Raw genomic sequence first — 14,408 nt, forward strand, 5'->3', positions numbered from 1 at the left:
AGAAGTGCTGTCCACACAGAAAAACACACTCGTTCATGTGAAAGTGGGGGTCAGTAACATCAGCTGATCCCCTGCTGTGTGGAGGGCAAAGTGTCCTGCTCCCTCCAAAGTCATAATACCTCAGCTTTACACCTGGCTCCTAGTAGGCCTCGGCCTGCTCCATGATTGTCCCTGGGCTCCAACACCGCCAGTTGGTGCTCGGAAGTGCTGTCCACACAGAAAAACACACTCGTTCATGTGAAAGTGGGGGTCAGTAACGTCAGCTGATCCCCTGCTGTGTGGAGGGCAAAGTGTCCTGCTCCCTCCAAAGTCAAAATACCTCAGCTTTACACCTGGCTCCTAGTAGGCCTCGGCCTGCTCCATGATTGTCCCTGGGTTCCAACAACGCTAGTTGGTGCTCGGAAGTGCTGTCCACACAGAAAAACACACTCGTTCATGTGAAAGTGGGGTTCAGTAACGTCAGATGATCCCCTGCTGTGTGGAGGGCAAACTGCTGCTGCCTCCAAATTGTGACTACTTCAGATTTAAACATTCTCTGATTTGGCCTCTGTCTCCACTCTGTCTCTAGTATTTCCCCTGACCTCCAACACCGCCAGTTCCTGCTCACAGATGCCGTCCACGCATTCCACACGTGTTCCTGTGTTACTGGGGTTCTGTAACGTCAGCAGATCCCCCAATATGTGTCCGCCACTGTCTCCTGCACTGTCCACCTTCCCACTGCAAGCGGTGGGAATGTGGACAGAGCAGGAGACAGTGGCAGACACACATCAGGGGATCTGCTGACATTACAGAATCCCAGTAACACAGCAACACGTGTGGATTGGGCAGACGGCTGCTGTATGCATAAACTGGCGGTGTTGTTGGTCACGTGAAATCCTGGAAACAGAGTGGAGACAGATGCCTAATTGGAGCACGCTGACAGCCTGTTGTAGCCTACAAACAATGTAAAACTGCCACCAAGTAGGCCTCGGCCTGCACCCTGGTTCTCCCTGGGCTCCAACAACGCTAGTTGGTGCTCAGAAGTGCTGTCCACACAGAAAAACACACTCATTCATGTGAAAGTGGGGGTCAGTAACGTCAGCCGATCCCCTGCTGTGTGGAGGGCAAAGTGTCCTGCTCCCTCCAAAGTCAAAATACCTCTGCTTTACACCTCGCTCCTAGTAGGCCTCGGCCTGCACCATGATTGTCCCTGGGTTCCAACAACGCTAGTTGGTGCTCGGAAGTGCTGTCCACACAGAAAAACACACTCGTTCATGTGAAAGTGGGGGTCAGTAACGTCAGCTGATCCCCTGCTGTGTGGAGGGCAAAGTGTCCTGCTCCCTCCAAAGTCAAAATACCTCAGCTTTACACCTGGCTCCTAGTAGGCCTTGGCCTGCTCCATGATTGTCCCTGGGCTCCAACACCACCAGTTGGTGCTCGGAAGTGCTGTCCACACAGAAAAACACACTCGTTCATGTGAAAGTGGGGGTCAGTAACGTCAGCTGATCCCCTGCTGTGTGGAGGGCAAACTGCTGCTGCCTCCAAATTGTAACTACTTCAGATTTAAACATTCTCTGATTTGGCCTCTGTCTCCACTCTGTCTCTAGTATTTCCCCTGACCTCCAACACTGCCAGTTCCTGCTCACAGTTGCCGTCCACGCATTCCACACGTGTTCCTGTGTTACTGGGGTTCTGTAACGTCAGCAGATCCCCCAATATGTGTCCGCCACTGTCTCCTGCGCAGTCCACCTTCCCACAGCAAGCGGTGGGAATGTGGACAGAGCAGGAGACAGTGGCAGACACACATCAGGGGATCTGCTGACATTACAGAATCCCAGTAACACAGCAACACGTGTGGATTGGGCAGACGGCTGCTGTACGCATAAACTGGCGGTGTTGTTAGTCACGTGAAATCCTGGAAACAGAGTGGAGACAGATGCCTAATTGGAGCACGTTGACAGTCTGTTGTAGCCTACAAACAATCTAAAACTACCACCAAGTAGGCCTCGGCCTACACCATGATTGTCCCTGGGCTCCAACAACGCCAGTTGGTGCTCGGCAGTGTCTTTGGCACGGGGACTCCCTGTTGCCCAGCCTGGTTCCAGCACGCCTGCTGTTTCCGGGTAGTGTCAAGGTCACTATGCCACCAATCCGTTGTCCTGTCGTCTTGCGGCCGGGTTAGCCGACTCTACGGTGCCTGCAGTTTAGGTGACTCCTATGTGGGCTGCGGGAACTGGCACTGAAGGCTGGATCCGTAGTGCCAATGGGACATGGACCCCCTGTTGGACTGTGGGTTTCGGTAACTGTGGCCGGCTTGCGGCCTGGCTACTTTGCTTTGAATGGGTACCTTCTGCTACCCACCCGGGTTCCAGCACTGTCTGCTGGTTCTCGCCAGAGCCTTTGGCCTAGTTGCCTCCATCTCGGTATCCGAGGTCCAGCACCGTCAGCTGGTCCTTGGTAGTGCTTTCTAGCACAGGTACCTCCTGCCTAGTAACCGTGGTCCAGCACCGTCAGCTGTTCCTCGGTAGTGCCATTGGCTCTTGTAGCTTTTGCTACCCATCTGGGTTCCAGCACCGTCAGCTGGTTCTCGGCAGTGTCTTTGGCACGGGGACTCCCTGTTGCCCAGCCTGGTTCCAGCACGCCTGCTCTTTCCGGGTAGTGTCAAGGTCACTATGCCACCAATCCGTTGTCCTGTCGTCTTGCGGCCGGGTTAGCCGACTCTACGGTGCCTGCAGTTTAGGTGACTCCTATGTGGGCTGCGGGAACTGGCACTGAAGGCTGGATCCGTAGTGCCAATGGGACATGGACCCCCTGTAGGACTGTGGGTTTCGGTAACTGCGGCCGGCTTGTGGCCTGGCTACTGTGCTTTGAATGGGTACCTTCTGCTACCCACCCGGGTTCCAGCACTGTCTGCTGGTTCTCGCCAGAGCCTTTGGCCTAGGTGCCTCCATCTCGGTATCCGAGGTCCAGCACCGTCAGCTGGTCCTTGGTAGTGCTTTCTAGCACAGGTACCTTCTGCTTAGTAACCGTGGTCCAGCACCGTCAGTTGGTCCTCGGTAGTGCCATTGGCTCTTGTTCCTTCTGCTACCCATCCGGGTGCCAGCACTGTCTGCTGGTTCTCGCCACAGCCTTTGGCCTAGGTGCCTCCATGTAAGCATCGTTCCTATTCTGCTGTGTTCCGGACTTTGCCCTTACTGTTGCCCTTAAGCCTGGCTTCGTTCGGCCATACTGGTTCCTGTGACATCACCGCCTGTTGGTCCTGCCCGCCGGGTTTAAATAGCTTTCCTGGACGTGACTACCTTGCTTGTATATCTCGTCCTGTACCTGATCTGCTAGCTGGGAGTTGCACGCTGTGCTACCTCCTTCCTTCCTGCTGAATCCACCTGGATTACCTGCTGCCTAACTGCCGCTGCCTGGACCTTCTGACGGGGTCGGCCTGAAGGCTCCTTCCAGCCCTGCCTCCACCGCTCACCGCTACTACAGCACTCACGGTATGCGCTGAAGATCTTGACTGCTGTGTGCGTTCCACCTGAGAGACTATCCCTGCTACCTTTGCACATCCAGTATCAATTACCTAGTGACTTTCTCTGCCACTGCACTGTGCCCGAAGATTCCCCTCCCGCAAGGGAGAGGGCTAAGTGACTGTCCTTGCCTGCATTCTTCAGACTGTGTCTGCTTACATCTACACAGTGCCGGTGTACAACTTGCTATCTACTGGACTGAGTTCTGCTGCTGTTACCACTGCTGTCATTATCTGACTCCGCCAGCACCTGTGCTGTTCTGTGCTGCTTGTTTAATACAAACTACTTTCACGTATACCTGTGTCTGTGACTCTATCATCTAGCCACTGTCTTCATAGAAACCTACTATACATCATTACAGGATATACAAGCCACCAATATGGAGACCGCAGGTGTAGAGTCCCTGGAGAAACGTGTAAGCAAGCAGCTTGCTTTGATACAGCAGGATGTGGCAGGCATTAGGACCCAGCTGGACACGCTGGAGCAACGTATCGAACACAACGCCGGGGCAGCAGAGGCACAGTTGCAACGACTGGCAAATCGGATTACGGCGCTGGAACAAGCAGCTCCTCTTCAGGGTGATCGTGTTCTGGCGTTGGAGCAAGCGATTCCTATGCAGCTCGATCGGATTGCTGCTCTGGAACAGGCCCCAGCCGCGCAGGTAGCAGGTGTTGCCCGGGATACTACACCGACCTTCCCGAAGCTTCCACCCTTCCGGTTCGCTGGTGAGAGGGATAAATTCCGAGGATTTTTGAACCAGTGTCGGATCTTCTTTGCTGCTCATGCCCCACAGTTCACTACGGAACGCTCCAAAGTTCTGACCATAGTCATGCTGCTGTCTGGTAAGGCGCTCGCGTGGGCCAACCCTTTGATTTGAGACCGACGACTCTCTGCTTAACTCTATGGACAATTTCATTGCCGCAATGACGCAGATGTTTGATGACCCGAACCGAGCTAATACTGCTGAGACGACGCTGCTGACCCTTCGGCAGGGGAAGCGTTCGGTGCTGGAGTATGCATTGGACTTCCGTAGATGGGCTTTAGACACCACCTGGAACGGGGCAGCCAAGCAGGCCATCTTCCGCAGGGGATTGTCTACGGCAGTTAAGGATGAACTGGCACGCGGGGACTCGCCCGTGCTTCTTGGGGACTTCATCAACCACTGCATCCGCATTGACAATCGACTCTCTGAGCGCAGACAGGAGCGCTGGTCTGATCTACGGTTTAATAACACTGTTCCGTTCTCTTCTCCCTCCAGAGATGTCACCAGCAGGAGGAATCCCGAGCCCGAGCCCGAACCGATGCAGGTGGATGCCGTACGTAGAAATCCTCCTGATGCCCGCAAGGAGCATCGCTTTAAGGAAAACCTGTGCTTCTACTGCGGGGGGACCGGTCACTTCATCTCCGAGTGTCCACTCAGGAGACGTAAGACGGCTGCAGCTATCATTGATTGTAACTCCGAGGCGGGGGAGTCCTGCGTCCTAGATCTGAACAATTCGGGGGGCAGAGACAATCAGAGAGACCTGGACTTTGCCGATATGAATTCGCTGGCATCTCTTACATTGAACGCAGTGGTGATCTCGATGACATCCGTCGTTTCCTCCTTCGCTACTAAGAAGAATTCCCACTATTACCTATCCTTGAGGGTCTGCTTCCAGGGTCGGTGTGTCGAGAGCGCCGCCATGTTGGACTCCGGGGCCAGTGGAAACTTCATGGATATCGCGTTTGCAAGGAAGCATGGAATCAGGGCAGTGAAGAGGGAGTCGTCAGTCTTGATGGAGACAGTAGACGGGTCACCACTTACATCGGGACCGGTAACCATGGAGACTGAGTCGGTGAAGGTATGCATTGGAGAGGAACATGTGGAACATTTGTCCTTTTTACTAATATCTTCTCCTCACTTTCCTATTATCCTGGGGTTACCTTGGCTCCAGGTTCAGAATCCTCGCATCAACTGGGAGACCAGGGAAGTGCAGTTCCCTCCAAGTTCTAACAGCAACCCCGCTATTCCTAAGGTCGCTGCTATCCCCAAGGTAGTAGCTACGACTGAGGGACAATTACCAATGGAGTATCAGGATCTGGCAGAGGTATGTGATAAGAAGAGGGCAGATATGTTACCTCCCCACCGGCCTTATGATTGCCCGATAGAACTGATATCTGGGGCGGAGATCCCATTCGGGCGTATTTACCCTTTGTCTGGTCCTGAATTAAAGGCCTTGAAGGACTTCATCGACGAGAATCTCGCCAAGGGCTTCATCCGACCGTCTACTTCTCCTGCGGGTGCACCAATCTTCTTCGTGAAGAAAAAGGACGGGGGTCTGCGTCCTTGCATGGACTACCGTGATTTAAACAAGGTAACGGTCATGAATCGGCACCCGCTACCCTTAATCTCTGAACTACTGGAGAGGGTGAAGCAGGCTAAGATATTCACCAAACTGGATCTTCGGGGAGCCTACAATCTCGTGAGAATTCGGTCTGGAGATGAGTGGAAGACGGCCTTCCGCTGCCGTTATGGACACTTCGAATCACGGGTCATGCCGTTCGGACTACGAAATGCTCCTGCAACCTTTCAGCATTTTGTTAATGACATTTTCCGAGATGTGCTTGATGTATTTATGGTTGTGTATCTCGATGACATTTTAATCTTTTCCAGTGATCTCGAGGAACATCGGCTCCACGTGAGGACAGTGCTGCAACGCCTGCTGCATAACCATCTTTACATCAAATTGGAGAAATGCGAGTTCCACAGGGCAACAGTGCAGTTCCTCGGTTATGTCATCTCTCCACAGGGTCTCCAGATGGACGATCAAAAGACCAGAGCGATCCAGGAGTGGCCAGCGCCAGGATCGGTGAAGGAAGTTCAGAGGTTTGTGGGATTCGCCAACTTCTATAGGCGCTTCATCCGTAACTTCTCTGAGATTGTGGCTCCCATCACCCAACTGACCAAGAAGGGGGTACCATTCCGGTGGACTCCGCAAGCCCAGGAGGCGTTCACACGGCTGAAGGACAAATTTGTGTCGGCTCCCATCTTAAGACATCCAGACCCAGACCTGAGCTTTACTCTTGAGGTGGACGCATCGGATGTCGCCATCGGCGCAGTGTTGTCACAGAGAGGAGGTGAGAAGGCAGTTCTTCATCCTTGTGCCTTTCTTTCTCAGAAGCTATCCCCGGTGCAGAAGAACTATGACGTAGGGAACAAGGAGTTACTGGCGATTGTGACGGCATTCAAGGAGTGGAGACACTTGCTGCTGGGGTCCTCAACTCCGATTACAGTTCTTACCGACCACCGAAACCTGGAATTCATGCAGTCCGTAAGATGTTTGAACCCACGTCAGGCACGTTGGAGCTTGTTTCTAAACCAATTCAACTTCATCATCTCCTACAGGTCGGGGGCACGGAATGGTAAGGCAGATGCGCTATCTAGGATTGCTGCTCCTGAGGAAGTGATTAAGTCGTCTCCTAGTACTGTTGTGTCTCCCGCTCATTTCATCTCTGCAATCCATCATCAGGATCTTCTGTCTGAGATCAAAGCAGCATACGCAGCAGATCCGTTGCTAAGGCAACCTACCCCCGAAGTAAGCCTAAATTACAATGGAGGAGTGTGGTTACAGGAGAATCGGCTGTATGTACCAGAGGTGACAAGACTTGAAGTCCTCCGACTGATCCATGATTCTAAGATTGGGGGACATCATGGAATAACGAAGACCCAAGAGTTCCTGGCTCGGTACTTCTGGTGGCCTTCGTACCGGAAGGACGTGGAGGGATACGTGTCATCCTGCGAGGTATGTGCTCGGTTCAAGACGCCTCGTGCGTCGCCTTCCGGGTTGTTACAACCCTTGCCTATACCATCTCGTCCCTGGAGATCCATCTCAATGGACTTTATTGTTGAACTACCGGTCTCCAAGGGTAAGAACACCATTAAGGCAGCACACTTTATCCCTTGCGCTGGATTACCCACAGCAAAACAGACTGCAGACTTGTTGATTCAAGAGGTGGTCCGTCTGCACGGAGTCCCGGATGAGGTGATCTCGGATCGTGGGGTGCAGTTCACGTCTAGGTTCTGGAGGTGTTTCTGCGCGGCTCTGGATATTAGAGTAAGTCTGTCTTCGGCTTACCATCCACAGACTAATGGACAGACGGAACGTACGAATCAGACCCTGGAGCAGTACCTCCGTTGCTACTTAAGTCATCTGCAGGACGATTGGGTAGATCTGCTTCCCCTGGCAGAGTTCACATATAACAACTCGCAGCACTCCTCGACTAAGCAGTCACCGTTCTTTGCTAATCAGGGTTACCACCCAAGCATCTTGCCGCAGTTCCCCAAGGAGGCTGCAGTGCCTGCTGTGTCTGACCATCTTTCTTTCTTACAGCAGAATTTGGAAGCTCTGAAGACCACCTTGACGACTGCGCAGGAAAGGTATAAGAGAGCAGCAGATCGTACCAGGAGGCCGGCTCCGGTGTATAGGGTGGGAGATACGGTCTGGTTGTCTACCAAGAATCTGAGGGTGAGGGCACCGACTGTCAAGCTGGGGCAGAAGTTTGTAGGGCCATACAAGATCGTGGCTCTAGTGAATTCGGTAGCGGTGCGTCTGAAATTACCCCCTGCCTGGAAGGTTCACCCGGTGTTCCATGTTTCCCTACTAAAGCCAGTTGTACCAAATTCTTTCCCAGGGCGTACTTCCTCTCCTCCAGCTCCAGTGCTCGTTGATGGACATGAACAATATGTCGTGGAGAAGATTCTGGATTCACGGATCTTCAGAAGGAAGTTGCAATATCTGGTCAAGTGGCAAGGATACTCTGTCGAGGAGAATTCCTGGGAACCGGTGGAGAATATCTGTGCTCCGCGGCTGCTGGAGCAGTTTCATCTAAGGTACCCGGACAAGCCTGGTCGAAGATTGTCCGGAGGACATTCTTTAAGGGGGGAATAATGTAAGCATCGTTCCTATTCTGCTGTGTTCCGGACTTTGCCCTTACTGTTGCCCTTAAGCCTGGCTTCGTTCGGCCATACTGGTTCCTGTGACATCACCGCCTGTTGGTCCCGCCCGCCGGGTTTAAATAGCTTTCCTGGACGTGACTACCTTGCTTGTATATCTCGTCCTGTACCTGATCTGCTAGCTGGGAGTTGCACGCTGTGCTACCTCCTTCCTTCCTGCTGAATCCACCTGGATTACCTGCTGCCTAACTGCCGCTGCCTGGACCTTCTGACGGGGTCGGCCTGAAGGCTCCTTCCAGCCCTGCCTCCACCGCTCACCGCTACTACAGCACTCATGGTATGCGCTGAAGATCTTGACTGCTGTGTGCGTTCCACCTGAGAGACTATCCCTGCTACCTTTGCACATCCAGTATCAATTACCTAGTGACTTTCTCTGCCACTGCACTGTGCCCGAAGATTCCCCTCCCGCAAGGGAGAGGGCTAAGTGACTGTCCTTGCCTGCATTCTTCAGACTGTGTTTGCTTACATCTACACAGTGCCGGTGTACAACTTGCTATCTACTGGACTGAGTTCTGCTGCTGTTACCACTGCTGTCATTATCTGGCTCCGCCAGCACCTGTGCTGTTCTGTGCTGCTTGTTTAATACAAACTACTTTCACGTATACCTGTGTCTGTGACTCTATCATCTAGCCACTGTCTTCATAGAAACCTACTATACATCATTACACTCCATCTCGGTATCCGAGGTCTAGCACCGTCAGCTGGTCCTTGGTAGTGCTTTTTAGCACAGGTACCTTCTGCTTAGTAACCGCTGTCCAGCACCGTCAGTTGGTCCTCGGTAGTGCCATTGGCTCTTGTTCCTTCTGCTACCCATCCGGGTGCCAGCACTGTCTGCTGGTTCTCGCCACAGCCTTTGGCCTAGGTGCCTCCATCTCGGTATCCGAGGTCCAGCACCGTCAGCTGGTCCTTGGTAGTGCTTTTTAGCACAGGTACCTTCTGCTTAGTAACCGTGGTCCAGCACCGTCAGTTGGTCCTCGGTAGTGCCATTGGCTCTTGTTCCTTCTGCTACCCATCCGGGTGCCAGCACTGTCTGCTGGTTCTCGCCACAGCCTTTGGCCTAGGTGCCTCCATCTCGGTATCCGAGGTCCAGCACCGTCAGCTGGTCCTTGGTAGTGCTTTTTAGCACAGGTACCTTCTGCTTAGTAACTGTGGTCCAGCACCGTCAGTTGGTCCTCGGTAGTGCCATTGGCTCTTGTTCCTTCTGCTACCCATCCGGGTGCCAGCACTGTCTGCTGGTTCTCGCCACAGCCTTTGGCCTAGGTGCCTCCATCTCGGTATCCGAGGTCCAGCACCGTCAGCTGGTCCTTGGTAGTGCTTTTTAGCACAGGTACCTTCTGCTTAGTAACCGTTGTCCAGCACCGTCAGTTGGTCCTCGGTAGTGCCATTGGCTCTTGTTCCTTCTGCTACCCATCCGGGTGCCAGCACTGTCTGCTGGTTCTCGCCAGTTTCTCAGCCTTCTTGTACCTTCTGCTACATTTCCAAGATCAAGCTTTTTGAAATTGTCTTTGGTAATCCTTATTGATCTCCATGACGATGACCCTGATGATGACGACCCTGAAGACCACACCAAAGAAGACCAGAAATATGACCCTAAATAATAAGACCAAGAGGACAAAGAACATGAAGACAACCACCAAGATACAGAACAAAAGACAGAAGAACAAGAAGCAGAAGAAGCAAAAGCAGAAGAACAGAAAGCAGAAGAACATTAAGCATAAGACAAAAAATCAGCATAGAAGAAATCAAAATTATAAGCAGAAGAAGACTAAGCAGTAAATGGGGGTGAGTCCGTTCCTCCTCGTGGTGCCCCTGGAAAATGCCTGCTGCTGCAGGCCAAACTGAACGCGGACAAATCCTGTTGTAAATCTTTTGTGACAGGCAGAACGTAAGGTGTAATCTTATAACTTTTATAGATAAGTACTACAGGAATGCCTGTCACCATAAGAAAATGAAGAAAAAGAAGAATAGGAAGAAGATGAAGAAATAGCATATGAAAATTAATAATAGCTGAATAAGAAGAATATGAAGAATGGAAAAAAAAAATTAATGGGAAGAAGGTGCAGAAAAAGAAGATGAATAAGGTGAAGAAAAAGTTGATGAAAAAAATGCTACTGCTGCGGATCATGAAGGAGAAAGTGTGGGAGAAGTACAAAAGAAGGTGAAGAGCATGGAAGTTGAGAAACATACATATCTGACTAAATATAAAAAAGTTAACATAGTCAATATCTTTTTAACTCCGAACGTCTTGAAAAAAAAAATTGGAATTAATGCTTTGCCATGTGATTTGAATAAACCACTATGCTTTTAATGTCTCCTCCACCTCCCACAATACATTCTACATGATTCTTATTTGTTTTCAATTATGTAGAATTAGCCAACAAGGAAATAAAGGCCTTTTTTTAATTCCGATACCGGAAGTCCCATTGACTTGAATGGGACTTCCGGTATCGGAATCGGCGATACCCGATATTTTTTTCGTATCGGGCGATACCATCCGATACAATATTTTTGGGTATCGAACGGTATCGCTCAACACTACCCATCATACATATTCGCCATCCCATAGTCGAGTGCCCATATACCCATCACACATCCTTCATCTCATAGTCCCATGCCCATATACCCATCATACATATCCTCCATCCCATAGTCCCGTGCCCATATACCCATCATACATATCCGCCATCCCATAGTCCCGTGCCCATATACCTGTCATACATATCCTCCATCCCATAGTCCAGTGCCCATATACCCATCACACATCCTCCATCCCATAGTCCCGTGCCCATATACCCGTCATACATATCCTCCATCCCATAGTCCAGTGCCCATATACCCATCACTCATCCTCCATCCCATAGTTAACCATTATGACATCATAATGAGCGGCGGGGCTTGCAACCTAAGATGACATCAGCATCGCCATGGCAACCATTGTGACATCATAATGAGGGGCGGGGCTTGATACACACACACTTTTTCCCCATTATGTAGATAGGGGCAAAATTGTTTGGTGAATTGGAACGAGCGGGGTTAAAATTTCACCTCACAACATAGTCTAGGACACTCTCGGGTCCAGACGTGTGACTGTGCCAAATTTTGTGTCTGTAGCTGCGACGGTGCGGATGCCAATCCCGGACATACACACACACACATACATACATAAATACACACATTTGAGCTTTATATATTAGATAATTCGTGAGTCGTGACGCCACCTGTGGTACTCTGCAATGAAGGCGTTAAGCCGACGCTGCGGTGCAGATCCTCTGGGACAGATGGTATGAGGCAGCTTAGATGAAATAGCTCTCCAAAGGTAGAGCTGTAGTCCCAGGGCAGTAGTAGTAGGTGTTGAGGTAGATGGTGTAGTGTTAGGCACAGAGATGTAGCAGTGCTGGGTAGGTTGCGCCGGAAGAAGGCAATGACACGGCTGAATGCAGTTCCAATTCTTTTACTCACGTTTCTGGCACAGACAGGTGCCCTCAGTGCCACAGTCTCTGGATCAGGGACTCAGCCAACTCCCAGGCAGATGGAATTAACCCTTCCAGCACTCCCTTTCATGCGCCTTTTTCGAACGTCTCCTTTCTTGCGCTAATCTGAAGTACTTCCGGTGCTGAGCTCCACACAAGTTCCTCCTTCTTGATGTTGCTTATAACTCTACTCATATGACAGGTGGCTGTAGCCTACTTCGGGGACTCCATTAAATCATGTCCCGGGTCACACACGTTGCCACTGTGTCTTCAAGTCTTGGGTGGGAATAAAGAGGTCACAACTTCTATTCCTCCAGTTTCTGCTGTAGGATCATTAGTATCACACACAGCCTCAGATACTGGCGCCCGGCCTTCACGCATTAGAACTTAAGGGAGGGTTCTGCACTAGCCCCAATTCCCAGTCTCTCTCCTCCTCACGTTCCGTTCTTAGCTATCTTCCTTCTGAACAACTGATCCTTCTTTCTTCCTCTTTCCTTGCCAACAGCTCCAGCTCACAGGGAGCTGCTGCAACTACGTCCTTTCCTTCTTTCCCCCGGAGGGGAACTCACTACAGAGAGGTCCCCTCTCTGCTTCCCCCTGCGGGGAACTTCCATCGTAACTTCCTGTCAGCTTTCCCCTCTTAGTGTTTCTAAGCTCCACCCACCACCCAGCACCCTTCATGAACCAAAGCAGCTGCCATAAAGGGTGCTCTGCTATTCTAAGGTGTCTGTGCTGGATATAGGTGCTGGAGTCTGGTTTAGTGTTACCATCTTACCCGGAGAGTGGGATACTACACCTCAGGAGGAGGTGCAGTACCTCTGTGGCGACTGAACCCTCAGGGGCGCCACATCTGTAATGGGGCAAATGTGCATGTATGTGTATATGTGTGTGTGTGCATGTTGAGGTGAGTTTGTGTGCTGAGGTGAGTGTGTGTTGAGATGTGTGTTTCAGTTGAGGTGTGTTCTGGTTTTTGCATGTGTCTTGAGGTGTGTATGTGTTGAGGTGGGTGTGTGTATTGAGCTAAGTGTTGAGGTGAGTGTGTGTGTTGATGTGAATGTGAACTATGTCCTCATCATGCCTATGATTTCTGCAGATGATTATTAACTGCATTGTTTTCTTCTTTCCTGACCCTTCTCTAATTTTGCACTGAGAATTGTGGAGTGAGTATCTTAAGACCTCCATTTATCATGGGAGAAAACTTTTCAAGATCCAGCCCAGAAGGTGGGTGTGCATGCATTTGACTTTGTATGTATGTACTGTACATATGTGGGTGGTTCCAGAACTGCAGAATTGAAGTGGTTTGTGTGATATCCCAGCGCTAAAGGAGTGTGTGTTTGTGTTCCCAGAACTGCAGCACTGAAAGGGTGATGGAAAGTTTATATGTATATTTGAGATGAGTGTGCATGCTTGTGTTTAAATGAGTACGCATGTGTGTGTATGTGTGTTGAGGTGATTGTGTGTGTTGAGGTGAGTGTGTGCGTGTTAAGGTGAGTGTGTGTGTGTTGATGTGAGTGTGAACTGTGTCCTCATCATGCCCATGATTTGTGCAGATGATTATTAATTGCATTGTTTTATTCTTTCCTGACCCTTCACTAATTTTGTACTGAAAATTGTGGAGTGAGTATCATAAGACCTGCATTTATCATGTGAGAAAACTTTTCAATATTCAGCCCAGAAGGTGGGTGTGCGTGCATATGTCTGTGTTTGTATGTGTGTGTACATATGTGGGTGTGTCCAAAACTGCAATATTGAAGCGGTTTGTGTGATAACCCAGCAATAAAAGAATGTGTTTGTGATGGTTTGTTTATCTCAGCGCTGTCGCGATGACCCGTCCTGTGTGACGCGACCCGCAGGCTGGTAACTGAAACATCAAGACGCGGCACGTGATACTGTCCTGTGTGACACGGCCAGCCGGCCGGCCGGTAACTAAAACAACAAAATGCGGGGTAAGGGGAAACAGTTACAACGGTGGGCCCTGCGATAGGGAAAGGGGACGTGGAGACCTCCTGCACTCCCCTGAGTCAGTGTCCCTAACGCTCCTAACATTCCCTATGCTGGTTCCGCACCGGGTGCTGCTCAGGAACCTGTCGCCCTAGCACACCCTACACCTATCCCTTGCTAGAGAGCTGGGTGGCGCAGGCACTGGCCCCACCGCTGTACTAATAGACACTAAGGAAAAATACAAACAGGGAAACACCACTTAGCTTTACTCTGTTGCTCTTGCTCCTGGCAACGGAGTCCACCACCAGAATGCAGCTCTCCTCCTGAATAGCTGCCACCAAGCTCTGTCAGAGCTACAAGAAAATCCCCTCTGATTCCTTCCACACCAGGGCTAAGACAGTGCTGCAAGGAATGCTCTCCAGCTCCTTCCTCCACCAAGGATGGTTGAAATGAATACTATCACCAACACTGATTGCAACCTGAGACTTTTTTCTAGCAGAGCCA

Source organism: Dendrobates tinctorius, unplaced genomic scaffold, assembly GCF_039654945.1.
Source record: "Dendrobates tinctorius isolate UK_male_01 unplaced genomic scaffold, ASM3965494v1 ptg000069l, whole genome shotgun sequence".
Lineage (NCBI taxonomy): Eukaryota > Metazoa > Chordata > Amphibia > Anura > Dendrobatidae > Dendrobates > Dendrobates tinctorius.